This window comes from Harmonia axyridis, chromosome 3 (assembly GCF_914767665.1).
Source record: "Harmonia axyridis chromosome 3, icHarAxyr1.1, whole genome shotgun sequence".
NCBI classification, from domain to species: Eukaryota; Metazoa; Arthropoda; class Insecta; order Coleoptera; family Coccinellidae; genus Harmonia; species Harmonia axyridis.
In genome coordinates, this window is record NC_059503.1 from 38,471,774 (window position 1) to 38,483,980 (window position 12,207).

A 12,207-nucleotide genomic window follows, 5' to 3' on the forward strand; every position below is an offset into this window, starting at 1 on the left:
TAAATTACCAGTTATTCAGCTTTCGAAGTTGTAAAAATACGTGCTATAATCAAAAGTATCCAGAACTATACCTGATGATTCACCGCGATGGCTTATTAGACGTTTATGGAAAAATAATCATAATTTTGTGCTAAATATTTGCATATTGGGATTTGAGATAATGATTTTCCTCTCTTGAATATTTTCAGACCTCTACAACTTCTGGTTATACCGGACACAGACTACTACTTTCTCATTTCAATTGCCAAAGCAATAATATTGCAACTTTAGATAATATATTTTATGACATTTTCTGCAATATGTCATAACTGATGAAAACTCAACGGTTCATGAGTTAATGAGATTCTTTGAAAAAAATAGTTCCGATGAGGACTATCGCTGACGAACATGAGCTGACTCAGTGAGCAATCAGCCATTGGAATAATACTCAAAAATCTTGAGAGAAATATCAATAAACTGTTTTTTCGGGTAGCTATACAGCAAGGACGGCTATAAAATTCGTAGCAGGTGACGGAAAGCCTAAATAACAGCGGGATTGCCTGGACGAGGACTTGAGGGTCGATAAGATCCAGAGGAGCTACAAGGACCGGACACGACCGAGCTATCTCCGTTTTCTCCATTATTTTTAATATCCGGCATAGAGGGTAGTTGGTGGTGACTTGGTGGAAATCCATTCAATTTATATTGATTATATGTTATTTTAATTTCTATAGTTTTATTATGTAAATAACAATTTGTATTGACATAATAAATCAGAGGAAATTAGAATTACTGGTCTGTATTTCACTGATAAATCATCAAAATCATATCAATATTGATATTTATTTCAATTTCTCGATATTTCAACCACGCTCTGCTCATTTGTGAATGCCAATGAAAATCAGCTCGTTTCTCACTATATTCATTCCGGAAAACCTTTTCTATAGAAAATTGACAGATTTTCCAAATAACCGTGTCATCACTTTCCTACGTAATCAAATGCTACTGACATAACATATCCTGATCATTGAGGCAAACACCGAATGTTGTCAATATAAAATGACATAAGACATACAATAGATATACAGGAAAATATTCTTTTTCGGCAACCGTCCGGGAAGTGCTCACATCCCGGACGCTTTTTCTCTGAGAAAGTAGCATTTCCCGGCCTAGTCCGGAAAAGAATCATAGAATCCATAGCAACCGAGATAACGGCTGACAGTTCATATGAAATTAGTTGTCAATAATTTGCATGTTTTTTTATCGCAATCGCAATAAAATATGGAAAGCAGCAGCGATAGTGTTATTTTACATGGTTGTCGAAAAAATATTGTACGCAACACGTCCGAAAATGGTTTTCTGGACTCACAGACTTCCAGGACGAGCTTACGCTCGTCCTGGAATTTTGTCTATTCGTCCAAAAAAACCCTATTTTCCGGACTTGTTACGTAAATTACTATTTTCCGTGAACGTCTAAAAAATCTACTTCATTAACCTCAGTTCACAATGTAGAAGTTTGATCTACTTTTGTTGTACGTTCACGGCTAGACCAAAAAGAGGCGTGACAAAAATTCAACAGAGAAAGTTTATATATTCATAGAACTTCATTATTGCTAATTTTAAATGTTGAAAAACAATTGTTCAACGTAGCACCGCATAATTTCAATACACAAAAAAAAATCGATGGCTTCAGATAGTTTGTGGACGTAAAGAAAAAAAAAATTCTGTAGAGAGCTATATACTTTTCAGTTTTCTTCAGTAGTAAATCGAAATTATAGTTCTGCTGATCTAGTAATTATTTTAAACTTAGCATAGCAAATTTTAGGGAGGCCCAGGCACCCCCTTTCGTCGCCACTGTCTTCAATTATTGTTCTCGTTGCGCGTTGCTTTTTAGTTTCACTAGCAGGAATCTTTATCTATATAAAAAATAACAGTTTCTGCCATGAAAAAAAGTAGATCAGCCCTACTCGGCATGTTATGGCAAAAGTTAGGCTTTCAAGTTAAATTCTCGATAATATATCATTTTCTGCTTGACACAATGAAGAAAAGAAGATATTGATATTTCGATGAAAAGAGAGCTCATTGTGTAGTTTTTATTTCTAGACTTTTATTCGAAAATTTTTTTGTCAATGTGTTAATATTGTTGAATTCAATGTTATAATTGCTTGCCACTGGCTTGAATTCAAAAATGATCGCTTCATTTGCTTCTAGCGCATCCGGAGGCTTTCAGTTCTTCAACAACAACATTCTTTCTCAGAGTTCAATTTTTTTTCAATATAAATTGGTTTTTAATACATCTTCTCCTATATTCAACCACAGAAAAAAAAATTAATGGATTCAAATCTGGTGATTCTAACTTGGCATGCGTAGTGTGCCGGACAGCCATCATTTTGCAGCCACATTAATCCAAGTGTAGCCAAAGGTATTTCTTCTAGAAAATACCCATAATGGTTGATTCTTCATAGATTAGAAATATGGGTCTCAACCACTTCGAAAGTGGTGCGGCTAATGCTAAAGATGCGAAGAAGAAATTGTTTTTATGCATTTCATAACGCATTCACATAATGTTAGAGAAAAATAGTTCTTGAATGAAGTATTTTGGTCATATGAAATCACCTTATTATTTATTGTCCCCTATATGTAATAAGAGGAGATTTGAACGGTGACACATATGAATAATTAAATTTCATCGAAAATTTGACTTGAAAGGAGAACTTTTCGCTTAACGTGCCGAGTTAGACTGATACAATTTTTTATAGCAGAAACAACCAAATTTGGATGACGATATTTGAAAAAATAAAAAATCCATTAAGTTAATCTGAGCATACCATAGGTACCTTGGGAAAATCTATGGTCATGTTAGGTAGGCTGATCAGTCTGTAATCTTCGATCGAACGAAGACCAACATTTGTATCTATGGCACTCAGAATAATGAGTATGGTGAAGAGTTATCAGCATGCGCCGGGTTAACGTCGGTTTACGGGACACCCTGTATATAGTCGAACATTCACCCCCGATTTCTGAAAGACTGAATCTTTGTTCAACTAAAATAACATTCAACTTGACAACGATGTTAAATCCATTTAGGTTTTTGAAATGTTGTTCAGTGTAAAATTAACTAATCTATGTTCGTTTGGATTTGACATGTGGTGACCCTGTGCATGGCTATCGAACCTGAATTTGTCTTAAAATGCGTTTCAGAAACCCAAAACAACGCTTGACGTACAATTCACGTGTGATCCACGTGTAATATTTGGCCACTGTGTTAACTAGCAGAATGTTTAAATAAATGCAGTTAACCTTGTTTTCAGCAACCCAAATTACGCATGACCATCGAATTGACAGCTGTTGATTTTTACGTTGATTGGCTTTTGAGAAACCGGGGGTCAGTTTTGCTATTCAATTTCATTATTTATTTTCCCTTTTGTGACTGGATTGAGATCATCGAATTCCAATATTCAGTTTACTCCCAATGAAATGAATATGTCATTATTTTATTGGGAATAAAAGTGTGAAATAATATGGTATTATTTCATTCAATGCTTCAGGAATCGTATCATCATTGTTTTATGTATGAATGTATGATCCATCAGAAGCAGATTCATGCACATGAATTCTTCTTTCGTTATTTCTGAATATATACCTCTACAAACAACGTTGGCAATAGCATGGAATTCCCGAAGGGATATCCATACGATTTTTCCTGCTGTTTTCCTCCATTTCCACAATCTAGCCTACCTTCTCCATGAAATACGGAATTTCACACAAAATTTTTGCCAACAGACTCTCATCTGGTAAACAAGTGCTGAAAGCCCTCATATTCCCTCTGGAAGGCGTATGGGGTCCCGTTGGCTCCTTTGAAGAAGTATGCAGTACGTGGTTTGGAAAGAAATTTGCGATGAATATAAGATCAAAGAGAATGCAGCCGCACAACATAAATTTAACGGAAATCATACGTTCTGTGAGGTCCACGAAAAGAATAAAATGGGAATTAAAATGCCTCTGATTCAAATTAAGCACTCTGTCGAACAATCTCTTTTGGTTTTCCAATTACGCAATATATCATTATCATGAAGCTTGACAAATAAGAATATTTGTCAAGCAAGAATTCGGAAATATTGTTCGCTCAGTAACCTTTTATTTCTGAAGATAAAAGCTTCGTGGGATTACTGCATCTTTCAATTATAATTGTTCGATTTTTCATAAAAGCAATACATATGGTCAACCCATAAAATGAATATTCTTTCAACTTTTCATCCTACGTTTCAAAGCCTGTGATAATCATGAGATCGTTAAAGAAGAATCTCTGATGAAATTGAGAAAGATATCATTAAATATATCTAGTATTTATTCAGGATCCCTTATAATAAGATAGTGTTCCTTAAAGACGCTAACACATAGGTAATTTTGAAATGAAAAGTGTCTATAAACCTGAACATCTTAACTTTTGATCTACAGGATGAAAAATTGCAGCAATTTGATAGATTTTCTTTGAATAACATTAGGATGATAAAGATATGATATGAAAACAATAATATTCATGAGAATTTTTTTCTTGAAAGCTCTTCAGGAATCATACCCATAAAAAACAGAAACTAATTTTGAACAGCCTGTGAAAAAGATGTCCGTGAAAGTTTTCCATATATTTTAGGAGGTGATTCCTTAGGTCAAAACAGGAACAAAATCATCATAAACACGGATCCAGAGATAATCCCAGGGGAGCTAGAGCCCCCTTAAGATGGCCGCCAATATAGGTTTGCACGAAGCTTGAAATTATATCTATACCGAAAATTTCAACTTCGTCGATTTTATATGGTCAAACAATATTGGTTAATATTTTTCGATTTTCTTCTTGAATTTCTCCATGTTACTGATTATGCTATCAAATGGAGTTTGGAATTGTCATTTCACATCAGGATATCAGTCGTGTCATTCGACAATCACCTACTGTGAAAATATTTCTAGGTCTTCTTGTTCGAGAGTTATCGTTCTTATGGCCAGCCGATTGGACGTACCTACATCATTTGAGATTATTCCCGGTTCAAAATTCGAAAATTGCAGAAAGTGAAATAAAACGATCTGTTCAGTGACGAGCGCTAAAGAAGAGATTGTCATGAATTTTGAATTAATTGAACACTGATATCGAATTGAGATTGAGAGATAAATTTGTGACTGAATTACCTAATGTCAGCCAAATATTTCTTATTTATGTTAATTTTGGAGATCAGGAGGGAAATTTCCAATTTTAACGCTTAGGGTGGTGAGACTATAGAACGAACAGAACATGCCTTAATTTCTGCGATATGGTAATGAGAGGATTGTGATCGAAATTTAAATGGAAATTAGGGTTATGTTTCACACTGAAGATAAGAACGAAAATGAAAATTCCTGATAACGATGAAATAACAGCATTGCAGTCCTTAATCGTAGGCTCCATGCTAAGGTCAAATTCAAAGGCACATGATATTAACCTAATCAACATGTCCCCAGGTTTCCTCCTTCCAAGATATTTTTATACATGCTAGTTTTCAGAGGTCAGTCGAATTGCATCAATTTGATGTAGTGGTCTGAAACAGGGAGGTGGTTAACCGAATGAACAAAGGTAAAAATTGAAGGTCGCTGAAAGATGGACATCATGAATATTTCCTAAAGTACAGTCGCCGCCAAATAAGATGGCAAATCTATGGCGCAGAGAGAGATAATGCTATTACGGCATTGGTGCTGGGGTGTTGCCGATTTCGAGACTGCTTAACTCAGTGGCGTAGTAAATAAATTGAATCGGCAATGAATTATTCGAGATAATGAAAAAAATATCGGAGGATAATATTTGACATTGAGAGTAGAACCATTTATTATAAGAAAAGATAGAAAAATGTTACATTTATAACAGGTACTTTTATTTGAGAAAATAAGATATACAGGAAATACGATAGTATGACATTAAATTTTATGCTTTATATGCACGCTACTGAATGGAACGCTTCGGTTAATTAGGAACTCCTTCATTTTTGTGCGCAACCAATTTCTTGCCAACATATTAGGCGTCGACTGTATTCATAGTCCGATAATCAATATCGGAATTCATTTAAATTACCTTATCCAAATTTCATCCCATTAATCTCTCTTCCCCTTCTCTCAAAATGAGTTTAAATTTGTGACATATTTGATAACTTTTTGTGTCATTGATTTCAGAGGTCATTCGAATTGCATTAGGTTGATGGGATGGTGTGAATCAGGAAATAAGTGGATTATTTGGATAGCGGTGAAATTTCATCGATTGGGGTTGAACTCCATGAGGAATCAATTTGATTTGGTCGTCAAAAATTATTTATGAATGTTGTACAATACCTATTTACAAATAATTTCGCTGAAGTATTCAGCCTGAGCATGCTTGTATACCTACCTATCACACACTAGACAAAAACTAAAATATGAAATTCTCCCTAAAATTCCACATTCTCCTGCTCTAAATCTTATATCCAATTAAAAGAAGAAAATCTATATTTGTTCTGTGAAACTGTTCTGAACTTAATTCAGTATAATGTATGATTCAAGATTTTTTCTGTTTCAGAATTCTTAAATTCAATGTCCCCTTGATTTCACTACTTAGAAAGTTATAAAATTTAGGACTGTAATAAAATCGACTTTTCCGTTTGTTTTGCTTGTTAAATTTTGGAACTACAATATTTCTACTCTCTACTACTGTCTTGTCAAGGAAGTAGGGCGGATAAAAATATTTTACCTTTCAATTTGATATGATGGAATCGCATGTAGGTGTGCTATTGCATAATTTCTACCTTCTGTATAATTTCCAGAATTATTCTTCGGACCACTTCTAGAGTTTTCAGGAATTTCTTATTCATACTGCTATACTGTTTTGGAAGAAGAATCAATACAAAATCATAGCCATATATATTTTTCTTGGGTTCTTTGGAATGAAAAAATGCTGATCCCTTTTTCAATATGAATAGAGAGTACCGAGAGACTCGCAAAAGAAAATATTTTTGTATTATTACTACTTGTATTTTCCTCGCATGGAAAATTCAAATAGTAGTATTGATCTTCCTAGAATCAAGCTCTAGCTGTGAGTGAAATTTCATGTCGAACGGATTAGCCATTTGGTCATGAAAGGGTTACAATCATACTCTAAAAACTATTATGCTAACATAGATAAAGTGCTCTGCTTTGAGGTCTTTGTCCGTTCAATGAATCGCATAATCTATATTTCCGGCATGACATCTAATGTCTTCTTGGCGATTGGCCCAATAGAAATATACTTTCACTTCCTCCAACGTCTTTTTGATACCGAAATTTCTTCCAGAAGTTCTTCGTTATTCTACTCTTTGTTGACTCCGTCACGACAACCATAGGAAATTTGGGCAGTATATCGAAAAATAACCAATATTTCCGTCACAAATGATCCAGTTGGTATTTGGAAATGAATCACTCGAATGATTTACCTTATTTCGCAAGGATCTTATCGACATAACCTCTTTTCTAGATAAACCATAACTGACAACAATGATGTTATGGTGAATCAGATCTGATATATTTGGGGGTATATGGGTTCTTTAGTCTCCAAGAGCCGAATAGTTTCAAGTCAACAATAAGCAATTTTGGTTTTAGTTTGTGTTTTGGATTTTTATAGGATGAATCAAATTGACAGCTTGTAACACTCGTTGTTCTCTGAATTGAGTTTTTAGACTTCTCTATGTTGCTTGAGGTATAGGATGATTAGTATGAAGTTGAACTATTCGAATACTGCCCCATACTCTGTGGCAAAGAGAGGAATTATGAACAGGCGATCTCTCCTAATATGCAGACGGAAGAAGAAGAAGAAGACCCTGTGATTTTCTTTTATCAATTTATCGAGATCAAAATAATTCTGAGAATGAAATTTACTTCATTCAGTTGTGGAGCAATAACCTCACTTGTACCGGGGTTTTCACCATAATTTGACCCCCCTTTAACTTTGTTACTAAAAGAGGTACAAAAAAATGTTTTTTACGAAATCGACTAATGCATGTTTTTTAAAATGATTTCACAAAACGAAATATCTACAGAGTGGGGAACATATTGATTGCAACTTCATTTTTTCAAATGGAACATCCTGGATATTTTTCTTTATTTGACTAGCTCTTTTTCCTCTGACTTCGAATATATAACACATGTTTGGTCTATCTCTCTTATTCTGAGTACCACAGAGTTTCAAATTTTAAGAACAACCTAGCATGCTCAGTAATCAGTTTTCAAGTGGTAGGCTGCGATAACTCAAAATGGCCTTTTTTAAGTTATCTCGTTGTGAACGATATGACGTTTTTCACTATAACTTGGAATTGGTTGATTTGGATGGAACTACATATATTCTCACCTTGTAGCTTTCTTATTTTTATTGTTCTTCACATGAAGTGAATATATTTCAAATTTTTCCGCTTCTATGTAGTGCATATTCGATGAATATTCTCATTCAATGACAAATGTATGTGATATAGGTATCTAAGGTATCGTTGATAATGAGATAACTCAAAGAAGGGCATTTTGAATTATCGCAGCCTTCCACTTGAAAACTGATTACTTAGCTTGCCAGGTAGTTCATAAAATTTGAAACTCTGTGGTACTCAGAATAAGAGAGAAAGGCCAAACATATGTTATATATTCGAAATCAGGGGAAAAAGAGCAAGTCAAATATAGAAAAATATACAGGGTGATTCATTCGAAAAAATGAAGTTGTAATCAATATGTTGCCCACTTTGTATATATTTCATTTTTTGAAATCATTTTGAAAAACACTATTTCGTGCAACTTTTGTATAAAACAATTTTTTGTACCTCTTTCAGTAACAAAATTTGAGGGGGAGTTCAAATTATGGTGAAAATCCCGGTTCAGTCAATTTTCATGGATAAGGCAGAAAAACATCGACATAAAATCTTCCCCTCGGTTAATATCGACAGAAATGCCGAAACCATTGTGTTTCACCACAGATAAACTACCGTCATTTCTCGACCAGGAAAATACAACCATTTTCCTTTATTCCCTTTCTGTTACAGGTTAGACAAAAGAACGAACTGAATAATGATAAAGCATCGGACCGAGACCTATAATAACATTTCTATTCACTTGTGTTTTGGTCACCTCGTTAGACTCACGATGCGTGGAAAATATAATAAAAGAATAACGTGTCACTAGGGCGCCTTTCTTACCGTGAGTGCGGTAACAAACGGCCCTTTGGGGAACCCAATTATGTTACCGAAAAATTCATAGGCAGGAACGATGGATTTATGCGATGTTTAAGGTGAAATATAGGTATCCGAACTTGGGAAGGATGTGCAGCTATGCGAAGCCTTGTATATGCAATATCTCTTAAGACACTGTAATTATTTGTCAATATGGTCGAGTGTCATCGAATAATGAATTTTTAACGGTGAATCGTTTTTGTGACCACAATATATAGGATTTATAGACATCATGTTTATGAATAATATTCCAACGCCATGATTCATTATATTTTGTGATTGTGATTGGTGTATCTAATTTTGAAAAATAATTTTTATTTCTATTTATGGTTTTCGACGTAAAACCATTTTTTTCTCCAGGTCATGTACATACAACGTAGTGACAAAACTCGAATTCTTCTAGAATGTATCACTCGAAGGTTTTGAAGGAATAATACCCAACACATGCATTTATCTGAGATATAAAGAAGGAATAGTCTTTTTCCATTTTTCAACATGCATCATAGCCCCCACTTCATCTGCCCAATGACTTTAAGCTATGATTATTTTACACGTACTTCTAACTTACATTCTTTAAATTAAGTATAGTCAACTATACAACTCGATCCATATTGATTTCGGCATTGAAAATGAACAAGTAGTATTCATTCATATTTTGCTTGTTTCAACTTTCTGAATTTGTTTTCACATTAAATCAATTTAATTATATCCCTCAATCATATTCTCCAGGAAGAAATCATCGAATAGCAAATAAATAGAAGTTGATATTTAATCACATAAATATGTGATTTAGTATGTAGTTGTATGTTTCGTGAAATCTTGAATGACCTGAAAAAGATTACAGTAATGTTCAGTAGCATCAGCATTCAGCAGTCTTCAGTGAGATTTTCTGATCTTCATTCCGGAATTTACATTTCCTACCCTAACTACTTATTTCATTCCACCTATTTTCTACTGTTGTCTGATCGGGAGACTTTCCTCCATACTTTATGTCACTTTTTTCTTCTATTTAGTTCTTTGAAATAGGTATTTCTTCTTATCTATCATTCTTATTTTGATTTGTAGTATCTTTCTGAATTCCTTATTCTCGTGCTCTTTCAGCGTCTCTATTGTTTTCTGTCTTTGTTTGTTGACATTTCCTCAATAGTTTCAATTTTCAGTTCGTCTCTGATTTGTTGGTTGGTTATCTACCAGGGTTCGCCAACCGCTGGTCTGATTACTGAATTTAGCGTACTTTGCAACTGATCGTTATTATTGTCTTTCGTATTGTGCCAGCCAGAGACGTATCTAGGTACTATTGCGCCTGTAGCAATATATTAGACAGCGCCCCTCAATTTCGAAGATTTTTTTTCATCCATCATATTTTCTTATAGTATTGTTTTGTTCATAACTTAAGTCATATATTTTCGTTTTACTGATTATTTTAGGCTTAGTACGCAAATTCTAGGGAAGGCTAGCACCATATTCAATATTTTCAGATTCCCAGGCATCGTTCGTTGCGAGGTGTATACATTAGGGATTTATTATCTTCAGCTTGTTTTCTGAAGAAAGTTTACTTTTAGGGTTGAGCAGCGGGTACAGTCTCCCGTGCAATTGCCTTGCCTTTTTTCTGTTTTCTAATATCTGTTTGTTCGAATTCTTCTGGTTTTCTATTTTGACGTTTCCTGCTTTCTCTTTCATTACTGTTGTTCCTCCGAAGTAGATTGCAACTGTTTTCGATGTATTCACTTTGAATCTCCATTTCTTGAAGTATTCCATCAGTTTATCTAGGTCTATCTGTAATTGCCTAGTGATTGTTTCACGCAGTAGCCCCCATGCCCTCCCCTCTATCCGCCTCTGCCTTCCTTCCGAAATTCAAGTGAAGTTTGGATGATCTTCCAAAAGCGTTGATCACTACAAAAGTCGGCAGTTAGATTATTCAAATTAGTGGAAAATCAGTATTTCTAGATATCCCGCTCAAATAATATTGAATCAAAAACTAGCATAATATTTGTGCGCACAATAGTTTTACTGGAAGGGAATCTACCACATCGCTCAAAAGAATTCTTCAGCAAGAAATCTCACAGATCATTCCATCCCATAAACTCCACAGAAGCCAGATGGAGATTCCAGATTGACCAAATAAGATTTCTCTGAATAATTCATGGAGAAATCTACAGCTACACAAAAATCCGCATATTCTCGAATCAGATGTTCCCGATCTCTGTCGGGGAGATACAAATGAAGAGCGGATGCGAACTTGAAATATCGACACCGTTTCCAGAGGGTATTTTTAGGCGGAATTGGAAAATTCCCGCTCTGTTTTATATGGACTTCGGACGTTTTTTGCATACCGAGGACGTCGAGTATTCTGACACGTCCTAGAGAAATGGATGTGTAGATGTGTCTCCGCCCAGTATTAGCGCTATCAATCTGATCCGAGTTACGGTTTTCCCCGAAAAAGCCTTGGTGATGGATAAGTCTTAGGTTTTCATTCGGAAAATAGCTGAAGGATTCGTGCAACTTGTGATTAACTTGTAAACCTTCGTAACTGTCTGTTCAAGTCGTAAAAAAACGCAAAATAAATATTCATATTCACTATTGGAATGACATTTAGAGTAATAAACATAGATAGAGGGAGGATATGTCATTTTCAGTGAGCAAATTTTGTCCCCAACATGATCAAATTTAACATGAAGCGCGCGAAAATGAAAACCTATCAGTGGCACGATATTTCACTCAATTCGCGAATTTCTCCACAAAAAACGCACTTTTAATCTCCCATATAGTGAATCAACGTTTCATATTAACTAAAAATATTTTGAAATATATACCTAAAAATATATACCTTGGATTTCAGCAGGTAGGTACAGAAGATAATAAAATAAATATTCTGCTCATTATAAATTCGACAATTAAGAAAAATATCGGATTCCAAATATTCATATTTGCATATTTAATTGGAAATCACTGAAATAAATATATTTCATTCAATATAATATACATTCATCATATA

The 12,207-nt window shown here is 34.5% G+C and overlaps 1 protein-coding gene across 1 annotated transcript in view; it reads right to left on the bottom strand.

Moving 5' to 3' along the window:
• Positions 1–12,207, bottom strand: part of LOC123674976 (TWiK family of potassium channels protein 7-like) — a 621,245-nt gene that overhangs the window by 160,875 nt on the left and 448,163 nt on the right. The window lies entirely within an intron of this gene.